Source organism: Somniosus microcephalus, unplaced genomic scaffold (assembly GCF_052327205.1).
Source record: "Somniosus microcephalus isolate GS21.2 unplaced genomic scaffold, FLI_Smic_1.0 unresolved_chr4, whole genome shotgun sequence".
NCBI classification, from domain to species: Eukaryota; Metazoa; Chordata; class Chondrichthyes; order Squaliformes; family Somniosidae; genus Somniosus; species Somniosus microcephalus.
Genome location: NW_028225182.1, coordinates 14944118 through 14959425, shown reverse-complemented (window position 1 = coordinate 14959425; position 15308 = coordinate 14944118). Strand labels below are relative to the sequence as shown.

Sequence of the window (15308 nt, the reverse complement as noted above, 5' to 3'; positions counted from 1 at the left end):
TTGTATTAGATGTGTTTTTTATATTGGTTCAAGTGATGTAGGTCTCGCTGGCAAGGCCAGCATTTATTGCCCATCCCTGGGGTGGTGGTGAGCCACTGTAGACGCCTTTTACCACTTACAGATCTGCATCTTAGAATCAGAGAATGGATACAGCATAGAAAGAGGCCATTCGGCCCGTCCAGCCCGTGCCAGCTCTCTGCAAGAGCCCTTCAGCCAGTCCCACTTCCCCGCCATCTCCCCATAGCCCTGCACCTTTTATTCCTTCAGTTGCTTATCCAATATTTGCATGTATCGGTATTATTTATTCATTGATTTGGGTGAATCTGTCTCATTCAAAAATATGTTCTGGCTATTTATTTCTGTCTTACTTTTAAATTACACGCAAATGACTTTATGCAGAACACCGATACACACAAATACATTGATCAATAACACACAGATACATTCACATTTATTCATCACCAGCGCAATGAGACACCCAAAATCCATTTAGAAGAATCACAGTTTCAAACACAGGTATTTATATATTAATATCCTGAAGTATGTTATAAAAGTAAAGAAAATAAATATACAACTGACTCAAGTATTTTTACATGTATGTGTAACCTTTAGGTCGATGACCTTTCGTCATTAATTCTCTATATACATATATAGAACTGGAAGATGCCAGTGCACCGTGTGAGACTGTGGCTGTTGTACAGCCGGTCTGAGGGAAGTAGAAGAGGCTGGAGCACTTTAATAAGGTTTCGAATAAAGATGGATGCACCCCAATAAATGACAAACTTTTTCAGATACATTGTAAATTGATCTGTAAGCCGCAGAGTCATGAAATGCTTTTACATGTAAACACGCAAAATTAGTTTGTATCTAATACAGATTGACTCATTCTAATTACAGTTATTGCATCACTTTACTTCAGTGATCCCTAATAGTCTCATGATCAGAATTCGGCACTCTTACTGCCCGGGTTCAATGCCCGGTCAGGGAAATCATATATATAACAGTTTTTTATTAAATTAAACTAATTTTGCTTCAAATCTAACACGCAGCTAACCTGGAAAATTGTTTTAATTATTATTAATTAAACGATAATCTTAGTTCATAGAATGACATAAGTGCTAATGATACTTCACTAACATATATTGAGCTTTCTATGTGATGAACTGTTATGCAGATCTCATTTTACACCATGGCCCGGATTTTACGGTGCTTCCGACAGCGAATGCACAGCATAGGCTATTGTATGCCTTCAGAACGACTACACAAGTGCCAGGTATCCGCACGGCCAGAAATTGCGGTCTGTCAAGTTTCGCTTGGACACATCCACCGCATCCGCTGCAACATCACTTTTACTGTCACAGAATTGGGCTAACTACTGCCCAGCGAATGCCCACGAAACCCTTACACCTGGTAATATCAGGCGAAAGGCCTTCTTTTACCATTGTAAGGGTTAAAATCAATATTAAAATATATTTTAAAAGTGATATAAACATACACTTACATTTAAAATTCGTTTAGGTAAATTTTGTTACGTTTTAAAATGTTACATTTATATTTCAAAACATTAAATTTGAATTTTAAATCATAGATTCATAGAATCATAGATTGATATGGCACAGAAGGAGGCCATGCAGCCCATTGAGTCTGCACTAGCACTTTGAAAGAGCTCTTCAAATAGTCCCACTCCCCTGCTTTTCCTCATAGTCCTGCAAATTTCTCCTTTACAATTATTTATTCAATTCTCTTTGAAAGTTACTATTGCGTCTGCTCCACCGCCCTTTCAGGCAGTGCATTCCCGATCACAACAACTGGCTGCGGTAAAAAAAAAAACTCCTCATCTCCCCTCTGGTACCTTTGCCGGTTAGGTTCAATCGGTGTCCTCCAGTTACCGACCCTCCTGCCACTGGAAACAGATTCTCCTTATTTACTCTTATCAAAACATCTTGTAAATTTAAAAACCTCTATTAAATTTCCTCTTAACCTTCTGCAGATAACAATTCCAGCTTCTCAGTCTCTCAAAATAACTGAAACAGCGATTAACTTGTACTTCTTGCAATTTAATATACTGTATTCGCTGCTCACTATACGGTCTCCTCTACATTGGGGAGACCAAATGCAGATTGGGCGACCGCTTTGCGGAACACCTCCGCTCAGTCCGTACGGGTGACCCTGAGCTTCTGGTCGCCTGTCACTTTAATTCACTGCTTCACTCCCACTCTGATCTCTCTGTCCTCGGGCTATTGCATTGTTCCAATGAAGCTCAACGTAAGCTCGAGGAACAGCACCTCATCTTTCGATTGGGCACTTTGCAGCCTACCGGAATCAACATTGAGTTCAACAATTTCACATAATTATCCCTGCCCCCATTTTTCATGCAGTATGATTTTTGCCATTCCCATTTGCAACATTTTATCTTTCCTGCCTCTTACAAAAGTACAAGATGTTCTTTCTATTTCTTCCTCCCCTCCTAACCCCGCCCCCTGTCTCTGCACCTGCTTAATATCTGTTACATCTCCAACTTTTTCCAGTTCTAATGAAGGGTCCCAGACCTGAAACGTTAACTCTGTTTCTCTCACCACGGATGCTGCCTGGCCTGCTGAGTATTTCCTGTATTTTCTGTTGTTATTTCAGATTTCCAGCAGCCGCAGTATTTTGCAATTATATTGAAGTCAACTCATCCCTGGGACCACTCTCTCTTTGTGCGTGGCTCTCTTTCTAAGTCTCTATCTGTCTCTCTCTCTTTGTCTCTGCCTCTCTCTTTGTCCCTGTCTCTCTCTCTGTCTGTCTGTCTCTTCTGTCTCTTTCTCACTATGTTCACAGGTCCATTCTAGCTCTGAGCAAACACTGACTTTTTCAGTTCCTCGTTAGTATAGTGGTGAGTATCCCTGCCTGTCACGCGGGAGACCGGCGTTCAATTCCCCGACGGGGAGGCTTTTTTTTTAATAACAACCCCAATTTTTTAACTTCTTCCCAGCTCCTTGAAATGCTCCTTGGAAAAGTTGAACTGGAAAAGTTCAAGTGAAATAATTTTAAAAGATTTACTGGCATATGAATAACTGTATAAAAATTTCCTGCACCTGTTCCTCATTGGAATCGTGGTCTCCTTCTATTTCCCTCTCACTGTTGTGTGGGGCAGAGAGGAGTCATAACGGCACAGAATGAGACCATTGAATGCTTAATTAAATTCATTTATTTTGAACATGTGACCAATTATTCTTACTTCCGTGGTGTGAAATGTTATTTTTTTTGGAGATTTCTATTATGCTTATGGGATTCCGTACATACAGCATCGCAGGAATCCCCTGTGTGATTGGTTCGCCTGGCCAACGGATGATGCTGAACCGTGAGCGCCAATGGTATCCGTGGGCCTTTATGCAGGCGTACGCCAGCAGGCCCAAGCCCGCAAGAGTGCGAAGCTCCGGAGGCACCAGTTAATTGGGATTTGTTTCTCAGTTCGGAGGCGTAAGCCGGCGACAAACCTCCGATCGCAATTTCAAGGCCCATCGTATTTTAGGAGGCTGGTTTAAAATGTTCATTACTTACGACATCAGGAATCTGGGAAAAATTTTGTTCAATATAACCGGACCGGTTATTGCAGAGAATAAAAATGTTCCACTCGAACATATCCACCCGGGTTCGATTTGGGAACTGTTGTTGGAGGAGGCGAACATGATAGTCGCTGCACTACGGAAGCCACGGCAAAACGAATCAGCAGCGAACATAAAATCTCACGGTGATCATTTTCAGATTCAATGCAGTCAGCCATTAAATAAAGTGAAATAATTTTACAGTGAAAAGATTTGGAAGTGTTACTCGTATCTGTGCCTTTAATTAAAGTTTGTGGCGTCTGACTCCCGTTCATGTCTCTGAATAAGAAAGAGAGGCTTGACGTTGACCAGACTGCACTGTGCCTGATGTTTGTGAACTCATCCTTTATATTGAGCGGTTTCTCCTTCTTTGATCGGCGTCAGGTTTAGCTCAGCGGTAACTTCGCAGCCTCAATTTAATCGTATGGTCGACCTCTTTCTCACCACGGGCGTTGCATGGTGATTTTATTGTCATATTCAATCCCCTTCTTCTACACCGAAACAAATTGTAGCCATGATTTTAAACCTATGCTGCGTGATTCATAGCGATCACCTTGAAATGATTCAGAAAACCAGTCCTTTCACCTCCGCCACACGGTTTCGATTCCTGGTCAGGAAAGTGACTTTTATAACAGATTTTGAATCACAACCTGATGAAATTGACTACATTCAGCTGATTTGAAAAAATTAGAATTGTATAAATTACCATTACTTACCCCATAACTTTCATTTGCAGAACGAAAGAATTAATAGCTTTACTATTTAAAAATATTCTGTTTGTCTATTTTCCGACCAAAGTAAATAACCTCACATTTCCTACATTATATTCCATCTGCCACCTTATTGCCCGCCCACTCACTTAATCTGCCTATATCCCATTGTAGGCTCTTTGTGTCCTCCTCACAGCTTACTTTCCCACCTAGCTATGGATCATCAGAAAACTTGGATACATTACACCCTGTCCCTTCATCTAAGTCAGTAATATAGACTGTAAATAGCCGAAGCATGCACACTTGATCCTTGCGGCACCCCACTAGGTACAGCCTGCCAATCTGAAAATCACCCGATAATTCCTGCTCTCTATTTTCTGTCCGTTAACCAATCCTCTATTCTTACTAATACATTACCTCCAGTCCCATGAGCCCTTATCTTGTGTAACAAGCTTTAACGTGTTTCCTTATCGAATGTCTTTTGGAAATCCAAATATGCTGCCTCCACTGGTTCCCCTTATAGTTCCAATGAATGTCTGAAGCAGAACATCCCGTTGTGCGAATGGAGCCTGTTTGTCGGACAATGCTACATATAAGGAAGGAGTGTGGTAAGGAGATAAGGGAAGTGATACTCTGGTAACAAGGTCGGGTAATAAAAATAGAAAGTGCTGGAAACACTCAACAGGTCAGGCAGCAGCTGTGGAGAGAGAAGCAGATTTAACGTTTCCGGTCGAAAACCTTCCATCAGAAGGTGGGCAGTTGTGTTAGGTTACACTATTAAACTTGCACATTGTCACGTAGTAGAGGTAAGGAAAAGATATCAAATGTTTGGAACAGATACTTTAGAATTCGATAAAGGTTTGATTAACTTGTATATCGAACTCGGAGCTATAACGTGTTGGAGTTCCTCGGCTAAAATTCGCAAAGATTTGTTTAAGAGCTGTTGTTAATTACATACCTAATTATTGCGGGATTAATAAATCTGACATTTAAAGCTGCGAACACTTTTGCTGCACTGCGCGTTCTCCAGCTGTGCTCGAAGCGCCGTCCCCTTCAATCCATCGCTCACAGGGACTGTTCCATTCAGCATTTCTTTTCTCTGGGCCTTGGTGAAATTACATCGATTGAAAGCGACGCCTCTCAACCCCAAGCTCGTCACCGACATGCTAACCGCTGCACAGCAACCTCACTCTGCTTCCGTGAGATGGAAGCCCGGGAGATGTTTCAAGCTCGAGTGCAGTTACAAGCAGAACTCATTCAAAGAAAGTCCACATCATTGAGGCGCCTGAGTCTTTGCACCGAACTCCTTCCCAAAGAGTTGAGATTCATGTGGGGGTGATTTGGGCACATCTTTCCCCACATTACAACACTTCAAAGGGACTTCAATGGGCTTAAAGGGCTTTGGGACGTCCTGAGTTCGTGAAAAGCTGTGTATCAAAGCCAGTGTTTTTTTTTGCAAAAGTTCGAACAGCAAGTTCATAATTCGCGGGCAAAATAAGGGCTCGTCCGGGATCCCTCGCAAGTTTCAACCAATAACCCCGAAGCGAGAATCATACCAACCTAGCGAACTGATAAATTTGACTGGAGATAAGAGGTAAGCATTGTAAAACCATTTTGTTTGTGTGGTTGTTCTTGATGAGCAGAGCACTTAAGACCGAGACAGTGACTTTGTCTTTTCGAACTGTCTACTGAAGCGCCGCCCGGGCCCACTGCTACAGTTAATGAGCTGTGTTGAATATTGGATGGGATAAAAATTGATAAAGAGGAGGTACTAGAAAGCTGGCTGTACCAGGACCAGTTGAAATGCATCCTAGGATGCTGCGGGGAGTAAAGGTGGGAATTACGGAGGTGCTGACCATAATCTTCCAATACTCATTGGATATGGGGTGGTGCCAGACGTCTGGAGAATCGCAAATGTTACACCCTTGTTGAAAAAAGTGTATAAGGTTCAACCCAGCAACTACACGCCAGTCAGCTTAACGTCGGCAGTGAGGAAGCTTTTAGAAAGGGTAACCCTGCACAAAATGACCAGTCACTTGGACAAGTGTGGATTAATTAAGGAAAGTCTGCTCGGATTTGTTAAACGCAAATCGTCTTTTCCCAACTTGATTGCATTTTTTGATGAGGTGAAAGAGAGGGTTGATGAGGGAAATGCAGTTGATGTGGTGGACATGGACTTCCAAAAGCATTTGATAAAGTGCCACGTAACAGGCTTGCCAGTAAATCTGAAGCCCATGGAATAAAAGGGACAGTGGCAGCATGGATGTCAAATTGGCGAAGTGACAGGAAACAGAGAGTAGTGCTAAACTGTTGTTTCTCTTTCCTTTCACTGGCATTTCTCTGACCGAACTGCACAAGTCAATAATGTTCTTTCAAACTCATTAAACTGCCGAATTTCCTTCCCTCTGATTTAACGCAGGGGTTTAAATTGTCCTGCAAACCATGAACCAGGTTCGCCTGAATTCCAAGGTGTGTAAGGAAATCAAGCATCAAAAGCCCTTTCATTAACCACAGGGATTCAGGCAATTTTTTGATCGCAAAGCGCTTTCTCACCTTGTCAATATCTTTCCTCTATTTGCCGGCGTTTCCCGATTCTGCCTGTCTCTCTGGCTCTGTTTATTCTGTGTGGCCACCTGCAGGTTGATTTTGAGCGAATACCTGTGCTTGTGTCTTGTCACTTTAAATAAATGAGGAATTGTGGCGCTTCTCTCCCTGACACTGGGGAAAGAGTGAAACAGTCGTTGGAGCAAGTGTCTGGTTATTGTGAAACGGCAAAGAAAAGAATAATTCTGGAATTACCCAAAAGAACAGTGACCCCGACATGATATGAACACGCAGCCTTCTGATCTGGAGTCAGACGCGCTACCGTTGCGCCACGAGCTCCTAAAATGCAAACCGCGCAGTTTTCATATACACACGATGCACAAACACTGTTTCATTCCTCCTGCCTTCTCCTGATTCCTCAGTGCAATTCACAGAAGCGCCTGATGCCCTCATTTGTTTAACGTAACAAGCAGACACAAACACAGGTATTCCTTCAAAATCAACCCGCAGGTGGCCACAGACACAATAAACAGAGCCAGAGAGGAAGACAGAATCGGGAATCTCCGGGAAATAGACAAGAGATATTGACAAGGACTAAAGCACTTTGCGTTCAGAAAATTGCCTGAACCCCTGTGGTTAATTAAAGGAATTTTGCTGCTTGAGTTCCTTATACGCCTTGGGCTTCTGGAGAACTTGTTTCGAAGTTTGCAGAAACGCGGCTCAGACATGCTGTTGTGACCGGGCCGGGCCTGACTGCAATCAGCGACAATGAAATATAGTTTCGACCGACCCGGCTAACTCAGTCGGTAGCGCTTGAGACTCTTAATTTCACAGTCGTATGTTCGAGCCCCACGTTAGGCGGTATTTATTTTGTTAAACTTTTATGTTGCTTTCAAAGCGTCATTAATTGAGCGATAACCTTGTTTTGCACAATGAAAGAAATGCGAACTGAGAAAATACTGCAGATGCTGGAAATCTGAATTGAAACAGAAAATGCTGGAGATACTCAGCAGGTCAGGCAGCTTCTGCGAAGAGAGAAACAGAGTTAACGTTTCAGGTCGATAACCTTTCGTCAGAACTGGAAAAAAGAGGTAATGGAACTGATTTTTAAGCAAATGTAGGGGATTCTATGAGATCATGGCTGATCTCCTGCCTCAAATCCATTCACCGGCCCTATCGCCATATCCCTTGATGCCCTTACCAGACAGAAATCTACCGACTTCTGTTTTGAACATACCCAGGAGCTGAAAAGGAACAAAAGCTGAAAAAAGATAAGAAATATCAGCAATTGTGATCAACTCTTTAATGTGTGTTCTGGCTGTTTAGTGGTTTAATTGTTGTAATCAACATTCATTAACCGAAAGCGTTGTTTTGCAGAATGGAAGAAATACTCACAGTAAGGGACAGTCGTAAGTTGAGTAATTAAATTTTAATAATTTGTGAAAGTTTATTCATTGACGAAGATTTATACCCTGTCAGAATTTACGCACTGTGTATTTTAGGAGTCTGCTTTAAATTGTTCGTTGCTTCTGACACAAGAAAGCTGTTAAATGTATTTCACAGAAAAATAATGTTTCTGGCCGGACTCGAACCGGGAACATTTCGCGTGCGAGGCGAACGTGATAACCGCTACACTATGGAAACCTCTGCTTAATTGAGCATCGAGAAAGCACTGTTCAGACAGAAGGGACACTACAGAATCGCTCTTTCTGCAATGATTTCCTTTCACTGGCATTTCTCTGACCGAACTGCACAAGTCAATAATGTTCCTTTCAAACTCATTAAACTGCCGAATTTCCTTCCCTCTGATTTAACGCAGGGGTTTAAATTGCTCTGCAAACCATGAACCAGGTTCACCTGAATTCCAAGGTGTGTAAGGAAATCCAGCATCAAAAGCCCTTTCATTAACCACAGGGATTCAGGCAATTTTTTGATCGCAAAGCGCTTTCTCACCTTGTCAATATCTCTCGTCTATTTGCCGGTGTTTCCAGATTCTGCCTGTCTCTCTGGCTCTGTTTATTCTGTGTGGCCACCTGCAGGTTGATTTTGAGCGAATACCTGTGCTTGTGTCTTGTCACATTAAATAAATGAGGAATTGTGGCGCTTCTCTCCCTGACACTGGGGAAAGAGTGAGACAGTCGTTGGAGCAAGTGTCTGGTTATTGTGAAACGGCAAAGAAAACAACAATTCTGGAATTACCCAAACGAACAGTGACCCCGACGTGATTTAAACACGCAGCTTTCTGATCTGGAGTCAGACGCGCTACCGTTGCGCCACGAGGTCCTACAATGTAAAACGCGCTGTTTTCATATACACACGTTGCACAAACAATGTTTCATTCCTCCTGCCTTCTCCAGATTCCTCAGTGTCATTCACAGAAGCGCCTGATGCCCTCATTTGTTTAACGTAACAAGCAGACACAAACACAGGTATTCCTTCAAAATCAACCGGCAGGTGGCCACAGACACAATAAACAGAGCCAGAGAGGAAGAAAGAATCGGGAATCTCCGGGAAATAGACAAGAGATATTGACAAGGACTAAAGCACTTTGCGATCAGAAAATTGCCTGAACCCCTGTGGTTAATGAAAGGGATTTTGCTGCTTGAGTTCCTTGTACGCCTTGGGCTTCTGGAGAACTTGTTTCGTAGTTTGCAGAAACGCGGCTCAGACATGCTGTTGTGACCGGGCCGGGCCTGACTGCAATCAGCGACAATGGAATATAGTTTCGAACGGCCCGGCTAACTCAATCGGTAGCGCTTGAGACTCTTAATTTCAGAGTCGTGGGTTCGAGCCCCACGTTAGGCGGTATTTATTTTGTTAAACTTTTATGTTGCTTTCAAAGCGTCATTAATTGAGCGATAACCTTGTTTTGCACAATGAAAGAAATGCGAACTGAGAAAATACTGCAGATGCTGGAAATCTGAATTGAAACAGAAAATGCTGGAGATACTCAGCAGGTCAGGCAGCTTCTGCGAAGAGAGAAACAGAGTTAACGTTTCAGGTCGATAACCTTTCGTCAGAACTGGAAAAAAGAGGTAATGGAACAGATTTTTAAGCAAATGTAGGGGATTCTATGAGATCATGGCTGATCTCCTGCCTCAAATCCATTCACCGGCCCTATCGCCATATCCCTTGATGCCCTTACCAGACAGAAATCTACCGACTTCTGTTTTGAACATACCCAATGACTGAGCCTCCAGAGCCATCTGGGGTAGAAAATTCCAAAGATTCACCACCCTCTGTGTGAAGAAATGTCTTCTCCTCTCAGTCCTGAATGGCCTAACCTTTATCCTGAGGCTGTGGCCCCTGGTTCTAGACTCCGCAGCCAAGGGAAACATTCTCCCAGCATCCAACCGATCAAACCCTGTAATAATTTTGCATGCTTAATGAGATCCCCTCCCATTCTTCCGAATTCAAGAGATTGCAGGCCTAGTTTACTCAATCTCTTCTCATACGAGGTCAGTGACAGTCTTGCAAATGGTGACTTGATATTCGGTAGTGGGGTCATGGTCCAGGCGGAGTTAGGAGGAGGTGTTGGAGAGTTGGCGTACAGCTTCCGATAGGTAGAGGTCGGTTCGCCAAACAGCAACAGCACCACCCTTGTCAGCAAGTTTTGTGCTTTGCATGTTAACTGTTAACTGTTACCCATATCTCATTTTACACAATATATGGGCTACTCCAGCTCCTAATTCTTTTGTTTTATTTGTTACTTCCACACACAGGAGAGCAATCTCGCCCCTGGACAAGCAGAAGGAGCAAGTTCCAACAAAATGATTCCGCAAACGTGATAACTGCTACACTGTGGAACCGTCTCCACTTTCAGTACCAGGTCAGATGGAAATGTTAGAAATTTTTGATGATGTAACTGGTAGAATAGATAAGGGAGAACCAGTGGATGTGATGTATTTGGACTTTCAGAATGCTTTCGATAAGGTCCCACATAAGAGATTGGCGTGCAAAGTTAAAGCACATGGGATTGGGGTAAAGGTACAGACTTAGATAGAGAACTGGTTGGCAGACAGGAAGCAAAGAGTATGTCTAAACGGGTCTGTTTCCAAGTGGCAGGCAATTACTAGTGGGGTAGGGCAGGGATAAGTGCTTGGACTCCAGCTACTCACAATATATATTAATGATCTAGAAGGTTGAACTAGATGTAATAACTCCAAGTTTGCAGACGACACAAAGCTGGGTGGGCATGTGTGCTGTGAGGAGGATGCAGAGAAACTCCAGTATGATATGGACAGGTTAGGTGATTTAGCAGAAGCATGGCAGATGCAGTATAATGTGGATAAATGTGAGGTTATCAACTTTGGTGGCAAAAACAGGAAGACAGCTTATTATCAGAATGTCAATAGATTGGGAAAACGGGAACTGCAATGAGACCTGGGTGTCCGTGTGCACCAATCGCTGAAGGTAAGCATGCAGGTGCAGCAGGTGGTTAAGAAGGCAAATGTTGGCCTTTATAGTGAGAGGTTTCGAGTACAGGAGCAAGGATGTCTTGCTGCATTTGTACAAGGCCTTGGTGAGACCATAACTTGAGTATTGTGTGCAGCTTTGGTCACCTTATCTGAGGAAGGATGTTCTTGCCATGGAGGGATTGCAGCGAAGATTCACCAGACTGATACATGGGATGGCAGGAATGACGTATGAAGACAGATTGAGATGATTAGGCTTATATTCGCTAGAGTTAAAAGAACGAGAGGGGATCTCATTGAAACTTACAAAATTCTAACAGGATTAGACACACTAGATGCAGGAAGAATGATCCCGATGGTGCGGGAATCCAGAACCAGCGGTCACAGTCTAAGGATAAGGGGTAAGCCACTAAGAGCTGAGATGAGGAGGAATTCCTTCACCCAGAGAGTGGTGAACCTGTTGAATTCTGTACCACAGAAGGCAGTTGAGGCCAATTCATTAAATATATTCAAGAAGGAGTTAGATATATTTCTTAAGGCTAAAGAGATAAAGGGATATGGGGAGAAAGCAGGGGCAGGGTACTGAATGTGGATGATCAGCCATGTTCTCATTAAATGGCGGAGCAGGCTCGAGGGGCCGAATGGCCTACTCCTGCTCCTATCTTCTATGTTTCTGTGTGAATGAAGCAGGTGAACTGCTGAATCCCACTTTTAAGGGATGTCCCAATGTCATTACAGTGGTGTGAAAATAAATGAGTTCCGCTTGGTAATTAAAAGTAAAGACTGTCAGAAGTGGGATTCGGACCCACGCCTCCAGAGGAAACTGCGACCTGAACGCAGCGCCTTAGACCGCTCGGCCATCCTGACTTGTTCCGTTAAATTTTGCATCTCATCACTTCCACATGAAGAATGTTTCCGTCCGGGTGCTTGTTCAATGCTGTGGAAGGCTCAGTGACCGGGATATCATCTCCCCCGGGGTTTTCCTGAGCTTGTGCTCGGTGTATGGGGATGTTTGTCCCGGGTCCCTGGTATCTTGAAGCTCCAGGGATGGGCAGTAACAATCTGAGCTCTGGAGCTGGGGAGAAGTGAATAATGAATGGGTTTGTTTTCGGGCCTGAAATGCGGCTTAGATCTGTTGGTAATAAACGAGGCCGGGGCTGCGAGATATTTCAGTTTGTTCACGTTTAATCAGAGGAATATCCACAGTCAGGAGCTGAAAAGGAACAAAAGCTGAAAAAAGATAAGAAATATCAGCAATTGTGATCAACTCTTTAATGTATGTTCTGGTAGTTTAGTGGTTTAATTGTTGTAATCAACGTTCATTAACCGAAAGCGTTGTTTTGCAGAATGGAAGAAATACTCACAGTAAGGGACAGTCGTAAGTTGAGTAATTTAATTTTAATAATTTGTGAAAGTTTATTCATTGACGAAGATTTATACCCTATCAGAATTTACGCACTGTGTATTTTAGGAGTCTGCTTTAAATTGTTCGTTGCTTCTGACACAAGAAAGCTGTTAAATGTATTTCACAGAAAAATAATGTTTCTGGCCGGGCTCGAACCGGTGACATTTCGCGTGTGAGGCGAACGTGATAACCGCTGCATTATGGAAACCTCTGCTTAATTGAGCATCGAGAAAGCACTGTTCAGACAGAAGGGACACTACAGAATCGCTCTTTCTGCAATGATTTCCTTTCACTGGCATTTCTCTGACCGAACTGCACAAGTCAATAATGTTCCTTTCAAACTCATTAAACTGCCGAATTTCCTTCCCTCTGATTTAACGCAGGGGTTTAAATTGTTCTGCAAACCATGAACCAGGTGCACCTGAATTCCAAGGTGTGTATGGAAATCAAGCATCAAAAGCCCTTTCATTAACCACAGGGATTCAGGCAATTTTTTGATCGCAAAGCGCTTTCTCACCTTGTCAATATCTCTCGTCTATTTGCCGGTGTTTCCCGATTCTGCCTGTCTCTCTGGCTCTGTTTATTCTGTGTGGCCACCTGCAGGTTGATTTTGAGCGAATACCTGTGCTTGTGTCTTGTCACATTAAATAAATGAGGAATTGTGGCGCTTCTCTCCCTGACACTGGGGAAAGAGTGAGACAGTCGTTGGAGCAAGTGTCTGGTTATTGTGAAACGGCAAAGAAAACAACAATTCTGGAATTACCCAAACGAACAGTGACCCCGACGTGATTTGAACACGCAGCCTTCTGATCTGGAGTCAGAAGCGCTACCGTTGCGCCACGAGGTCCTACAATGTAAAACGCGCTGTTTTCATATACACACGTTGCACAAACACTGTTTCATTCCTCCTGCCTTCTCCTGATTCCTCAGTGCCATTCACAGAAGCGCCTGATGCCCTCATTTGTTTAACGTAACAAGCAGACACAAACACAGGTATTCCTTCAAAATCAACCCGCAGGTGGCCACAGACACAATAAACAGAGCCAGAGAGAAAGACAGAATCGGGAATCTCCGGGAAATAGACAAGAGATATTGACAAGGACTAAAGCACTTTGCGATCAGAAAATTGCCTGAACCCCTGTGGTTAATTAAAGGGATTTTGCTGCTTGAGTTCCTTATACGCCTTGGGCTTCTGGAGAACTTGTTTCGTAGTTTGCAGAAACGCGGCTCAGACATGCTGTTGTGACCGGGCCGTGCCTGACTGCAATCAGCGACAATGGAATATAGTTTCGAACGGCCCGGCTAACTCAATCGGTAGCGCTTGAGACTCTTAATTTCAGAGTCGTGGGTTCGAGCCCCACGTTAGGCGGTATTTATTTTGTTAAACTTTTATGTTGCTTTCAAAGCGTCATTAATTGAGCGATAACCTTGTTTTGCACAATGAAAGAAATGCGAACTGAGAAAATACTGCAGATGCTGGAAATCTGAATTGAAACAGAAAATGCTGGAGATACTCAGCAGGTCAGGCAGCTTCTGCGAAGAGAGAAACGTTTCAGGTCGATAACCTTTCGTCAGAAATGGAAAAAAGAGGTAATGGAACAGATTTGTAAGCAAATGTACGGGATTCTATGAGATCATGGCTGATCTCCTGCCTCAAATCCATTCACCGGCCCTATCGCCATATCCCTTGATGCCCTTACCAGACAGAAATCTACCGACTTCTGTTTTGAACATACCCAATGACTGAGCCTCCAGAGCCATCTGGGGTAGAAAATTCCAAAGATTCACCACCCTCTGTGTGAAGAAATTTCTTCTCCTCTCAGTCCTGAATGGCCTAACCTTTATCCTGAGGCTGTGGCCCCTGGTTCTAGACTCCCCAGCCAAGGGAAACATTCTCCCAGCATCCAACCGATCAAACCCTGTAATAATTTTGCATGCTTAAAGAGATCCCCTCCCATTCTTCCGAATTCAAGTGATTGCAGGCCTAGATTACTCAATCTCTTCTCATACGAGGTCAGTGACAGTCTTCCAAATGGTTACTTGATATTCGTTAGTGGGGTCATGGTCCAGGCGGAGTTAGGAGGAGGTGTTGGAGAGTTGGCGTACAGCTTCCGCTAGGTAGAGGTCGGTTCGCCAAACAGCAACAGCACCACCCTTGTCAGCAAGTTTTGAGCTTTGCATGTTAACTGTTAACTGTTACCCATATCTCATTTTACACAATATATGGGCTACTCCAGCTCCTAATTCTTTTGTTTTATTTGTTATTTCCACACACAGGAGAGCAATCTCGCCCCTGGACAAGCAGAAGGAGCAAGTTCCAACAAAATGATTCCGCAAACATGATAACTGCTACACTGTGGAACCGTCTCCACTTTCAGTACCAGGTCAGATGGAAATGTTAGAATTTTTGAGGATGTAACTGGTAGAATAGATAAGGGAGAACCAGTGGATGTGGTGTATTTGGACTTTCAGAAGGCTTTCGATAAGGTCCCACATAAGAGATTGGCGTGCAAATTTAAAGCACATGGGATTGGGGTAAAGGTACAGACTTAGATAGAGAACTGGTTGGCAGACAGGAAGCAAAGAGTATGTCTAAACGGGTCTGTTTCCAAGTGGCAGGCAATTACTAGTGGGGTAGGGCAGCGAT

At 43.4% G+C, this 15308-nt stretch overlaps 3 non-coding genes across 3 annotated transcripts; all 3 read right to left on the bottom strand.

The window, feature by feature from the left end:
- Window positions 1–9052: 9052 nt before the first annotated feature.
- Window positions 9053–9124, bottom strand: trnaw-cca (transfer RNA tryptophan (anticodon CCA)). Its single transcript has one exon. It is a non-coding gene; the product is annotated as a tRNA-Trp (tRNA).
- Window positions 9125–12040: 2916 nt separating this feature from the next.
- Window positions 12041–12123, bottom strand: trnal-cag (transfer RNA leucine (anticodon CAG)). The gene has a single exon. It is a non-coding gene; the product is annotated as a tRNA-Leu (tRNA).
- Window positions 12124–13436: 1313 nt separating this feature from the next.
- trnaw-cca (transfer RNA tryptophan (anticodon CCA)) lies at window positions 13437–13508 on the bottom strand. Its single transcript has one exon. It is a non-coding gene; the product is annotated as a tRNA-Trp (tRNA).
- Between the last annotated feature and the right edge of the window lie 1800 nt (window positions 13509–15308).